Below are 12,617 nucleotides of genomic sequence, written 5' to 3' on the forward strand. Positions count from 1 at the left end.
GGGCAGCTTGCAGCCAAGCCTGACCACCTGAGTTTGACCCCTGGGACCTACATGATGGAAGGAAAAATCAACTCTTGCCACCGCATGCGCAAGCAAAGCGTAAAAGCCAAAATTAAACATCATTTGAGTTGCATGGTAAGAACACTAGGAACCACAAACGTTGGCACGAGACTGGGAATCACGCCAGTTAGTAAGTTACAGTCTCTCCCAGCTCCAAACTAGCAGTTCTGTAGCGGCAGCTGCACTCCTGGAGCTGAGTCTATAGTCTTACTCCTTGTTCATCCAATTAACTCTTTGGTCCTTCCAGTGGGTGGCACTAACGGTAGGAAGACTGGATAGGAAGGAAAGCCTTTCTGTTTCCTGTTTCGTCCCTTTGACTCTCTACCTATTTCCTGTCCCTCAAAATTTGTCATCCTTACAAAACTTACCCTTGCTTCATCAGTTCCTTTATGGCAGCTAAATCTTGCCTGCCATTTTTCTGTACTTTGGGTACACAATCCCTGCCTGTGTGACCCCCACAATCATCCCTCCCCTCTAGGAAATCCAGGTTCCTTAATTCCAGTTTTCCCCACCTTCTTTACTATGCCCCCTCCTACTATCTATACCTAGAGAACACTGCTTCATCCAATTGCTATGCTCAACATATGGCCAGAAATTTCCCTTTGTGGAACTGGGAATGTGGGTTGGTTCATAGGACAGGTCGTCTGTAAGAGCAGGAAGTGCTCTTACCTGGTGAGCCATCTCTTCAGCCCTTGTAGTGGTCTTCTGAGCCCTTTACAACTATGGGCGAAATCAGAGTTCTGCTAACTAGGGAGACAGGCAGGGTGAGTTCTGCCCTTGCCGGTCCAGTCACCACTAGCCACTCCACAACATACCTAAGGTCACTCAGCCATCATCTGAATTCTGACCAGAGGGCAGGGTTTCTCAGACACTGGCCTTCCTTAGGACAAGCTTCCCCTAATTCCCCAATGATTCGTGTCTGGGAGGAGCAGCAGATAAACTTCACAGGTAAATGATCTGTGTGCCTGTGGGTCTATTTTCTGATGTTCAGGGCTATAAATGGCACTACTGATTTGTCTTGTGTGGCAGTGACATGGGGGGGGGGCACAATGACAGACCAAAGAAACCGTTTCACCAAAGTCTCATGGGGGAACTGATGAGTTCACAGGGTTCCTCGGGGAGTATGAGAGATTCAGAGGAAAGGCGGCTATATATCTAAAAAAATCCACTCCCAGCATGGGCGGCTCAAAGGCTGAACGTCGGAAGCTCCCTGTGCAGCTCGCAGGCAGCCCTACTGCAGAGACTTCTCTCCCTCACGATCTTTACCACTTCTCTAGACTCGGGGAGGAGTTGCATGAGTGATGCTAAGTTTCTTGAGCTTCCTGAGTCATACAAGTTTCCTCTGAGTTTTCCGAGCCTTCTCGCCTCTGCCCCTTCTCTCTACAAGAGAAGGTTTTGATTCAGAGGAAACAGCTACATAATGTTATTGGGGTAGGGGGGAGACTGGGTAGGGAGCTTTCGAGCCAGTGAATCTGTATAACTCTGTCTGGCTTTGCCAACTACAGCTAAGGGAGTAGTTGGTAATGGTTGCTGCGCATGCTCGGAACTCGGAGTTCAAGCCCCTCTACTGCCCCTTCACATCGACAGCTGTTTTAGTTTCATAGCATTGACATACGTTTAAAAAAGAGGTCAGGGGAGATTGGGAGGTGGCTTAGTGGCTAAGAGTGCTGAGAAGAAAAAGGGTGGGCATTTGAATCCCAAGCACCCACATAGAAAAGCCACATGTGCCTTAACTCCTGTGCTATGGAGGGTGGAGCAGGAGGATCACTGGCCCTTGCTGGTTGTCAGCTGTCTGAGCTGGTTTTCTATTGCTGTGATAAAACTCAATGACCAACCATCATTTGGGGAGGGAAAGGTTTAGTTGATTTACAGCTTATGATCCATTATGGAGAGAACTCAGAGCAAGAACCCGAGGCAGGAACTGAGGCAGAGACCATAGCGGAACACTGCTTAATGGTTTATACCTCATGGCAGAACCACCTCCCTTATCAGTCATTAGTCAAGAAAATGCTAGCAAGGTGCGACTGCATGCTTTTAATCCCAGCACTTAGGAGGCGCAGCAGGTCTCTGAGTGTGTGGTCAGCCTGGTCTATAAGAGAGTTCCATGAAAGCCCAAGCTGGATAGGGTGACCTGGTCTCAAAAAGGAGAGAGAGAGGGGGAGGGAGAGAGAGAGAGAGAGAGAGAGAGAGAGAGAGAGAGAGAGACCCACAGGCTTGTCTACAGGCCAGTCTAGTGGAGGCATTTTCTCAGTTGAGCTTCCCTCTTCCTATATGAAGATTCCGCTCATACCCGTGTACACACTTATGTTCATACCCTCAATCCCCCTCAAAAAAGGGATGCTAATGATGTCATCTAGAGTTAATTTTTAAAATTAAACCTTATAAGACTCTTAGCCAGGAACATGGGATGTACTCACTCATATTTGGTTTCTAGCCATAAATAAAGGACATTGAGCCTATAATTCATGTTCCTAGAGAAGCTAAATAAGGTGAATCCAAAGACAAACACATAGGCATCCTCAGGAATATTAACCTTCATCAGGCGATGAAAGGAGACAGAGACAGAGACCCACACGGGAGCACCGGACAGAAATCTCAAGGTCCAAATCAGGAGCAGAAGGAGACGGAGCACGAGCAAGGAACTCAGGACCACGAGGGGTGCACCCACACACTAAGACAATGGGGATGTTCTATTGGGATCTCACCAAGGCCAGCTGGCCTAGGTCTGAAAAAGCATGGGATAAATCCGGACTAGCTGAACATAGCGGACAATGAGGAATACTGAGAATTCAAGAACAATTGCAGTGGGTTTTTGATCCTACTGCACGTACTGGCTTTGTGGGAGCCTAGGCAGTTTGAATGCTCACCTTACGAGACCTGGATAGAGGTGGGCAGTCCTTGGGCTTCCCACAGGTCAGGGAACCCTGATTGCTCTTCGAGCAGATGAGGGGGGGGGGGGGGACTTGATCGGGGGAGGGGGAGGGAAATGGGAAGCAGTTGTGGGGACGAGGCAGAAATCCTTAATAAATAAATAAATTAAAAAAAAAAGACTCTTAGCCAGCTTGTCCTCCCCTCCCTGAAGCATTACTAGGCTACAGAGCAGGGGAAAATATGACCCGTAGGTACAAGACACTGTTGGCAAACCCCGCCTGCCTAGCGCGGCTTCCCCACACCACATGATTGTTACAGGCTACTTTTTTTTTTTTTTTTTTTTTTTTTTTTTTTTTTTTTTGCAAGAACAGTCAAAGCAAGAGGCCGCATCTCATCTGTTTCCAATTATCCCAGCACTCTGTGTGTTTAGCACAGCTCGGCTCATTCTAAATGGCCGGGAGCCAAGCTGGAGGCTGGGCTGTCGTAGATTCCGCTTCCTTCCCGGGGAGACATGCTTCTTCCCAGAAGTGGGCAACTCTGTGGGCTTTCTGCTCACTCCAAAACAGGGCTAAATGTGTGGTGTTTACATCCATAATCCCAACATCCCCAGGTAGAGGAGGGAACTGAGGCTTCAGGTTCAAGGCCAGCCTAGGCTACATGGTAGGAGCCTCTCTCAAAACTACAAAAGGAAATGGTAAGGAAAAAGATGTTGCTGCCCTCCGTGTGGAATCTACTCGCCTCTGACACCATCTTCCCACTGCCTGTAGAGCCTTCATTCCTGTTCCCGGTTCTGAAGGTTTGTCATCGAGCTCCTCTCCTTAGGTACTGTTCTTTTTTTAGGTTTAATTTATTTTACATTTTTGTTGTATTTTGTTTATTTATTTTATGTGGTGATGGTAGGACACAGGCAGAAGTCTGAGGAATTGGTTCTCTCCTTCTCCCCTGTGAGTCCCAGGAATCAAACTCAAGATGTCAGGTTTGGCGACAAGCTTCTTTAACCACTCAGCCATGTGGCCGACCCTCCCATTTTTCTAAAATTAAGTTTTGGTTGTAATTTTATGTTAAGTCATTAAAACTGATATTAGATAACTACATTTGGCCACTGTTGTTGTTGTTGTTGTTGTTTGGATAGAGGATCTTTCTGGATAACTCAGGCCGACCTCAGTTTCACTATTACTCAGTAATGGTCTTGAGCTCGCAATCCTCCTGCCTCAGCCTCCCAAGTGCTGGGATCTCAGGCACATGCTATCATTCCTGGAGAGTTGTTCATAGTTGAACAGTTGTTTCTGTTTTAAATAAACAATGTGTATATTGTGAACTTACAGACACTGGGAGTACTTCCGCTTCCTGGTCACATGGCATCCTTACATGAAACTGAGAATCTGGGAGACGCAGGAGGACCAAGTCACTTATAAATGGCCACGTAAGGACTAGAGAGATGCCTCAGAGGTTAACAGCATTGCCTGCTCTTCCAAAGGTACTGAGTTCAATTCCCAGCAACCACATGGTGGCTCACAACTATCTGTAATGGGGTCTGGTGCCCTCTTCTGGCCTGCAGACATACACACCGACAGAATATTGTATACATAATGAATAAATATAAAAAAAAAAGAAGTGTGCCTTTTTTAAAAAAAAATAAAAATAAATGGCCACGTAGGAAGGGAAGCCCCTGAAACCCCAGGTGTCTGTTCCCAGTCTCTGACTTGTACCCATACAAGCACACGAGCAGCCCACACTTACCTAGAAAGACCTCAGTGATTCTGTGTGTATCACAAAGCATCAAGCCAAAAATGCCATGACCAGAGACTTGTGATCCCAGAAATGCAGGATGCTGAGGCAGGAAGATCGGTCACAAGTTTAAGACCTGTCTAGGCCACAGATCAATTTCAAGATCAGGCTAGATAATTTAGTGAGACCCTCTATCAAAATAAAAAATAACAAAAGGGTTGAGGATGTAGTTCACTGGTAGAGCAGCTGCCTAGAATCCCCCAGTGAGGGGCTGGGGTGCAGCTCAGTGGTAAATGTTTGCGCTGTGGGTTCCATCTCCAGTACTGAAAACAGCTAGTTTTTGCAGGACTTGTTCACATATAAATGATTCTCTCTCTCTCTCTCTCTCTCTCTCTCTCTCTCTCTCTCTGTGTGTGTGTGTGTGTGTGTGTGTGTGTGTGTGTGTGTGTGTGTGTGTGCGCACGCGCGCTTCTGGAAATAGCCTGAGCCCCTTTGTTCTGTTGTGTTGGGGGAGCCTAGGATGCAGTCTGAAAGACCAAGTTTTAACTGAATCATTCAGATAAGGAAAGGTTCCCAGGGACAGTGATTTCCAGCCCCAGGGAAAAGGTCACAGACAGGGACTTATGTTCTGGGTTTTTTTTTTTTAATATTTATTTTAGGAAACTGGAGAGATGGCTCCGTGGTTACGAGGACTGGTTGTTCTCACGGAGGATGCGAGTCAGATTCCTAACACCCACATAGTGGGTCACAGCTATCAGTAACTCCATCTCAGGGTGTCTGGTGCCCTCTTCTGCCCTCTGCAGACACCTCACACACGTAGGGCATACACTTAAATGCAGGTAAAACATCCACTTAAAAGTTGAAAAACTGCATAGGGTATGTATATATTTATATGAGTGTAGTACCCATGGAGGCCAGAAGAGGGCATTGGATCCCCCGGAGCTGGAACTTAAGGCAGCTGGGATTCACCCCATGTGGTTGCTAGTAACCACACTTGGGTCTTCTGTTGTTTTTTTTTTTTTTTTTTTTTTTTTTGGTTTTTCAAGACAGGGTTTCTCTGTGGCTTTGGAGCCTGTCCTGGAACTAGCTCTGTAGACCAGGCTGGTCTCGAACTCACAGAGATCCACCTGCCTCTGCCTCCCGAGTGCTGGGATTAAAGGCGTGCGCCACCATCGCCCGGCTTGGGTCTTCTGAAAAAGCAATAAGAGCTCTTAAGCACTGAGCCATCCTTCCAGCCCCAGGACCTGCTTTCTTAAAGGAGCCTCGCAGAGGGACTAGATAGACGGCTCAGCCATTAAGGGTGCTTAAGAGCTCAAATAGGGCTTGTTGCACTAACATGATTACGAGAGCCTGGATCCCGGCACTCATGTAAGAAGCCAGGCCTGTAACCCAGCACCAAAGGTAGGACAGAGACACCATCTACCTTTGAGTAGCACTGGGCTTTCTCGATTCCCAGCCCTGATGCAGAGCATAAGCTCCAGGTTCCAGGAGAGACGTGCCTCAAAAGGTTAAGGTGGAGAACAATAGAAGAAAACAGTGATGTTCTCATCTTCATGTTCAGGAACAGGTGTGTGCGCTTACGCACACACACACGTACGTGCATACTCCACACTCACAAATACACACAAAAGAGCCTCTCAAAACAGGGCAGGCAAGGCTGATGAGATGGGGAGTGAAGGCAATATTGCCAAGCCTGATGACCCACGGTCAATCCCTGATAACATGGTGGAAGGAGAGAAATGTCTCCAGCAAGCTGTGCTCTGACCTACCTCTACATTTGCACTGAGACACACGTGCACGCACACACACACACAACTATAAATAAGTGTACAAAAAGGGAAAGGAAGGAGAGAATGATGGAGGGAAGGAAGGAAGAAAGGAAGAGGAAGTCCTACATTTCACGTAAATACTGAAATTCTTCTTCAAGCACCCGTCCAACAGAGCTTTCTGAGTGTCCACTGTAAGGCCAAGGTCACAGTTCAGGGGCTCTGGAACTAGAGTGTTGTGTGATGCTTTATCTATCTATCTATCTATCTATCTATCTATCTATCTATTTATTTTTGGCTTTTTGAGAGGCCCGCCACCCAGCTCCCAAATATATCATACATACAGAGGCTTATTATTACTTATAAATGCCTGGCCTTAGCTTGGCTTATTTCTTGCCAACTTTTCTTAACTTATGTTAACCCGTCTACCTTTTTCCTCTGGGTTCTTATCTTTCTCTATTTCTGCATACCTTTCTTTCCTTCTGCCCCGTGGGTGGCCAGTCCCTGATATCCTCTTCTCCTTGCTCTCTTGCTCCTCCTTCTCTTCTCCCAGAGTTTTCCTTCTATTTATACTCTCTGCCTGCCAGCCCCACCTATTCCTGCTCCTGCCTTGCTATTGACTGTTAGTCTCTTTATTAGGACCATCAGGTGTTTTAGACCGGCACAATAACACAGCTTCACAGAGTTAAAAAAATGCAGCGTAAACAAAAGTCACACACCTGAAAACAATATTCCCCAACACTATAGAAAGCCAGAATGGATCTGCCCTCCTGGGCCTCTTAGTCTAATGAACTCTGCAGCTCTTACAGGTTATTATGTATATGTAGAATATCACAGTCATTCAGCTTCTCGTGGGAAATGTGGACTTTGAATCAGCAGTATATTTTAAGTGAGCAAGAACCTCTACTGTTTGAAGGTTTTTTTGTTTTTTTGTTTTGTTTTGTTTTTTTAAACAGGTTCAGGCTGAAAAGGTAACTCAATTATCTTTACTGCTCTTACAATTTACCTAAGAGGGCAGCTCACAAAGCTCTAAAACTTTAGTAGAGCCATCGCCCTCTTCTGGCCTCTATGGGCACTGCACTCATGTGCATAGACACATGCATCCACACAAACAGAAAACCTTTGTTTTTCCTTTTTTTTTTTTTTTGAGACTGGATTCCTCTATGTAGCAGCTCTGACTGTCCTGGAACTTGCTCTGTAGACCAGGCTGGCCTCAAACTCACAGAGATCCCCCTGCCTCTACTTCCCTAGTGCAGGAATTACAGGTGTGTGCCACCTCTACCTGGCAAGAAAATAAATCTTAAATAAAAAGAAAGAAACAAGGTTTCCTTATGAAGCCAGGGCTGGCCTCAAATTTACTTTGTAGCCCAGGCTGGTCCAGAACTTACTCTGTATCTCAAACTGGCCTTGACCTTGGGTCCTCCTGCTGTGGCCTTCCAAGTGCTGGGAGTCCAGGTGTGCAGCACACCTGGGATGAGACAAATGTTTGCTCTTTTTAGATTGTCTTTATTTTATTCCATTTTGTTTGTTTACGAAGGCTTTATGACGTATTTCACACTTGGAGGTCAGAGGACAACTTTTGGTTGTCTCCACGTCTGCAGCATAAGAGTCCAGGGGAGTCAAACTCAGTGCCCTTCCTCAGCACAGAAATAAAAGACATGGTGGATATAAGAAAAGAAAGATGTTGACAGCCAGGCAGTGGTGGCGCACACCTTTAATACCAACTCTCAGGAGGTAGAAGCAGGTGGATCTCTGAGTTTGAGGCCAGCCTGGTCTACAGAGATAGCTCCAGGATAGCCAAGGCTACACACACACACACACACACACACACACACACCCTTGTCTCAAAAAGGAAAAAAAGTTGAAATGGAAACCCAAGTATTAATAGCCTGTGGGACTAATACTGGGCACAAAAGGTGTGGCTCCAGCTCATCCAGTGCTGCTTGGGTTTGTTTCTGCTGGGGAAAGACCTGGCTATGTAGTCCAGGCTATGTAGACCTGGCTATGTAGTCCAGGCTGGTCTGGAAGTCAGCATGTAGCAGAGGATGACTTTGAACCCCTGATCTTCCCGCATCTGTCTCCCCAGCAGTGAGAATTCCAGGCTCGCACTAATAGACAGAGCTCGTCTTGTTTTTATATTACAGACAATGCATATGGTCATGGAGGTTCTCCCTTCTTTGTTTGGGCTCAGAACTGTAACAGCTAGATTTGTCCGGAGACATTGGGGGTTATGCTTTGTGCTGATTGTATCCATAGATTAATTCTAATGTTTCCGGTCATTATTTACAAGTTATCCAATTTCCTTCTACTAAATCTACTTTTATTTTGTTGTGTGCCTAGGTCTGAGTAAGTTACCAGAAACCTTCTGTGCGCACGTGTGTGTGTGTGTGTGTGTGTGTGTGTGTGTGTGTAGCTTAGCTGAACTCAGACACTGTGACATAACATCAAAGTCAGACTGTGGGAACCTCTTAATGAACAAATGACCCAGTTTCTTAAATAAATTGAAACAGGGGGAATGGAAAATGGAAGATAAATAGACTCAAAGGGATTAAGAGAATGTTGGTCCTCCGTAGCTGGGAATGTCACAGCTTGCCGCCAGCGGGGAGAACAGTCCAGTTATTTATTTAATGCTAAGCATATACTTTGCATGTAACCTAGCCATCCCACCCCCGAGGAGTCTGCTAGAGAGAAACAAAAACACATGTGGAAGGCTCCACAGCGTGACTCACAAAGCCAGTGTTGGAAAGCAATCCATGTGTCTGTCTATCAGCGGTGGGTGGATGGTTTAGAAATCTGTGGGAAGTCAGGGAGATGGTTCAAGGGCTAAGAGCACTCGTGTAAGCCAGCAGGTCTACGCCTGATGCTTGGAACCTAGCTAACAAGCCCAGTGAGGCAGTGTGCAACCCCAGCACTCCTGAGTCGAGCCGAGGGGCAGAGACAGGAGAATCACGGGAAGCTCCTGGGCCGGATAACCTGGAGCATCCCTTGCAGCAGCAGAGGGAAGCTGTGGAAGCACCATCTTCTGGACGTGCCTGCTGCGCTCGCAAACTCAAAACCAGCTGTGGTTTCTTGCACAAGATCTGAGCAAGGCAGGAGAAGGGCTCACGAGGTTCATTCTTCCCTCAGGGGCTATTGGCAGTTAGTGGTGGCTGGGGCTGGGTTGGGGTGCTGGTGGTGGTGGCCATATTCGTCTGTGGAGTAGCCATGATAAGTTGTCCTTGCTGAAGCGACTACCCGCACCCCCCCCCCAGCCCCTGCTTATGTCAGCGATCCTACTTAAATGCAATGAGCCAAGATGAAAATCAGCAAGTAGAAACAGAAGAAGAGAGATCTGGGGAGATGGAAGTGTTTACTGGGGGTGGGGGCGGTCAATGAGAGGTGAGGTTAAAGTGCATTCTATATGTCAGAAACTGTGAAGAGGACCAATTTTTAAATGTGTGGACTATTAGCCCAGTAGTCTCAGGTAATGGTGGATTAATTGCTAACACGTGCAACATGAAGGAGTCCCAAAACGTGTTCTTAGAAAGCAGCCAATAGGGACTGGGGAAATGGCTCAGTGGGCAAAGTGCTGCCCCACAAACGTGAGGACCTGAGTTTGATCCCCAGCGCCCATGTCAAAGCCAGGCAAGATGGCACACATCTGTAACCCAGTGTTGGGGTGGGGATGGAGGCAGGTGCTTCCCAGGGACTCTCTGGCCGGCTGGTCTAGATGATTAGTGAGCTCCAGGTTCAGCCAGAGAGAGAGAGACATTGTTTCAAATGAAATGGGGCGGGGACTGGGGAGGTGGCTGGGCCTCTAAGAACATGTACTGCTCTTGCAGAGGACACCTGTCTTTCTCCGTTATGTGGGTTGTGGGGAAGGAATTCAGGTCATGAGGCTTGCACAGCAAATGCCTGTACCCACTGAGCCATCTTGGTGGCCCTCTGGCATACTTGTGTGTTTCTGACAGGTGTGAAGACCACAGATTAGTATGGAGTATCTTCCTCGCCTCCTCACTCCCCCTCGCTGTTTGTTTGTTGATACACAGTTGTTCTCTGAGCCCCCGTCTGACAAGGATGCTGGCCAGTGAACTCCAGGAATACGCCAGCCCCTTCCTCTGAGTGCTGGGTACAGACACACACCACACATACCTGGCTTTCCTGTGAATGTCGGGAATCTGAACTCTGGTCCTTAGGGGTGCATGGCAAGCTCTTATCCGACAGAGCCGTCCTAGTCCCTACTCCTTTGGTTTGTTATTTGTTCCAGACAAGGTCTCATGGAGCACAGGCTGGCCTCGGATTGGCTGTGTAGCTAAAGAAAACCTCTAATTCTGGATACCCCTGCCTTCCCATCTTCAGTGTTAACATTACAGGCTTGAGCCGCCTCACCCAGCTCTTTTGTGTCTTTTAAATGTTCCCACCACTAAAGGCTTTAAGAGATGAAGTTGAAAGTCTTAGAAACGAAGACAAAAGACACACTGACGGAGCTCCCCACAGGTCACCAAGGGAATCGAGTCAGAACAAGGCTGTGGCAGCCTTTACTTTTGCCTGCTCAGCAGCCCCCTCCTCCTTCAGCTAACAGCAACCAGACTTTGCTTTGAGGTCGGGCCAGCCCTCTGCGTGTAGCCCGGAGGAGCTGCGTGCCAAGGCGCCCGTCCACTTTCCACCTTTGTAGGGGTCTGGACCCGGAACCTCCACTGAGACAAGCGGCCTCTTTCCCCTAGAGACTGATGCAAGGGACGGAAACCTCGGAACTGATTAATCCCAGAAGGGCCTCGGCCGCCGCCAGCTCTGGGAATTGCTGCTCCAAATCTCACAAGCAACCCTGGCTCCTGCCTCTTCCAGAGCGTGGATGTTGGCTCTTCTATTCTGTGACTATCCAGTAACAGGCCAATGAATTCCCTTTTTGTTTAGGTTGGCTGCTTTTGATTTCCATGGCTCGAAACCAAAGTGCCCTTCAGCCGCCCGCAGTTCCCTGTTCCCTTCCCTGTCTAGGACTCCCTGAGCCGGTAGGAACTCAGAACCCCTGGGAGGCTGGGGGTGCGGCTTGGTTGGTAGAGCACTTGCTTGGCCTAGATGCAGCCCTGAGTTCAGTCCTCAGCACCTACCCATCAGGCATGCCGACTGAGGCAGAGGCTTGCAAGCCCAGCACTCGGGGAGGTGGAGACAGGAAGATCATCCTCAAACTCAAAGCCGGGCCCCGGGCTACACAAAACCCTGCCAAAAAAACAAAAAAAAGAAGGTGGCTGGAGAGAGGGCTCAGAGGAATAGAGCACTGGCTGCTCTTCCTGAGGTCCTGAGTTCAATTCCCAGCAATCACATGGTGGCTCACAACCATCTGTAATAAGATCTGGTGTCCTCTTCTGTACTGCAGGATACATGAAGGAAGAAACCTATATACATAATAAATAAAAATCTTTAAAAAAAGAAAAAGAAAAGAGTATAGTAGAATAGAATAGAAAGAAAAAATCAAAACACAGAATAAAATGGTCACAGATCAATCTGATTCTCCCAAAAGTGGTGGGAACATATACCAGGGAGGAAGCAGTAGTCACCTCTTAGGCCCCACTGTGATAAAACACAAACCAAGAGCGAGCAAGACAGACACATGGATCAACGCAGTGAACTCTCATTGACTTATACCAGGACTGTTCATTTCAGAGAAAGGTTGGACTTCAGAGATGGCTCAGTGGTTAAGAACACTGGCTGCTCTTCCGGAAGCCCTGAGTTCAATTCCCAGCACACACAGGGTGGCTCACAACCATCTGTAACTACAGTTCCAGGGGGTCCAGTGCCCTCTTCTGGCCTCAGCAGGCACTGCACACACATAGTATAGACACACATGCAGGTAAAACATCCATAGATGCTTAAAGGGGGCAGGGGGGGGCAGTTTAAAAGAAATAGGTCGACAGGATGAGATGATGAGATGGGTAAAGGACATTGTCGCCAAGCTTGATGGTCTGAGTTTGAGTCTTGGGATCCACATGGCGGAAGGAGCTGTCTTCTGCTCTCTACATGTGATGCCATGGCACATGGATGCTCACACAAAAATAAACAAATGAATAAATGTATATTTAAAAACAAACAGCAGAACTTTCTCACTTAAAACAGTAGGATTCTACTGCATGGTGGTGGCCCATGCCCTTTGCAAGCGGATCTCTGTGAGTTCGAGGCCAGCCTGGTCTACAGAGCGAGTTCCAGGACAGGATCCAC

Source organism: Microtus oregoni, unplaced genomic scaffold, assembly GCF_018167655.1.
Source record: "Microtus oregoni isolate MIOR12 unplaced genomic scaffold, Mior012 000029F_ref0000214, whole genome shotgun sequence".
Classification (NCBI taxonomy): domain Eukaryota; kingdom Metazoa; phylum Chordata; class Mammalia; order Rodentia; family Cricetidae; genus Microtus; species Microtus oregoni.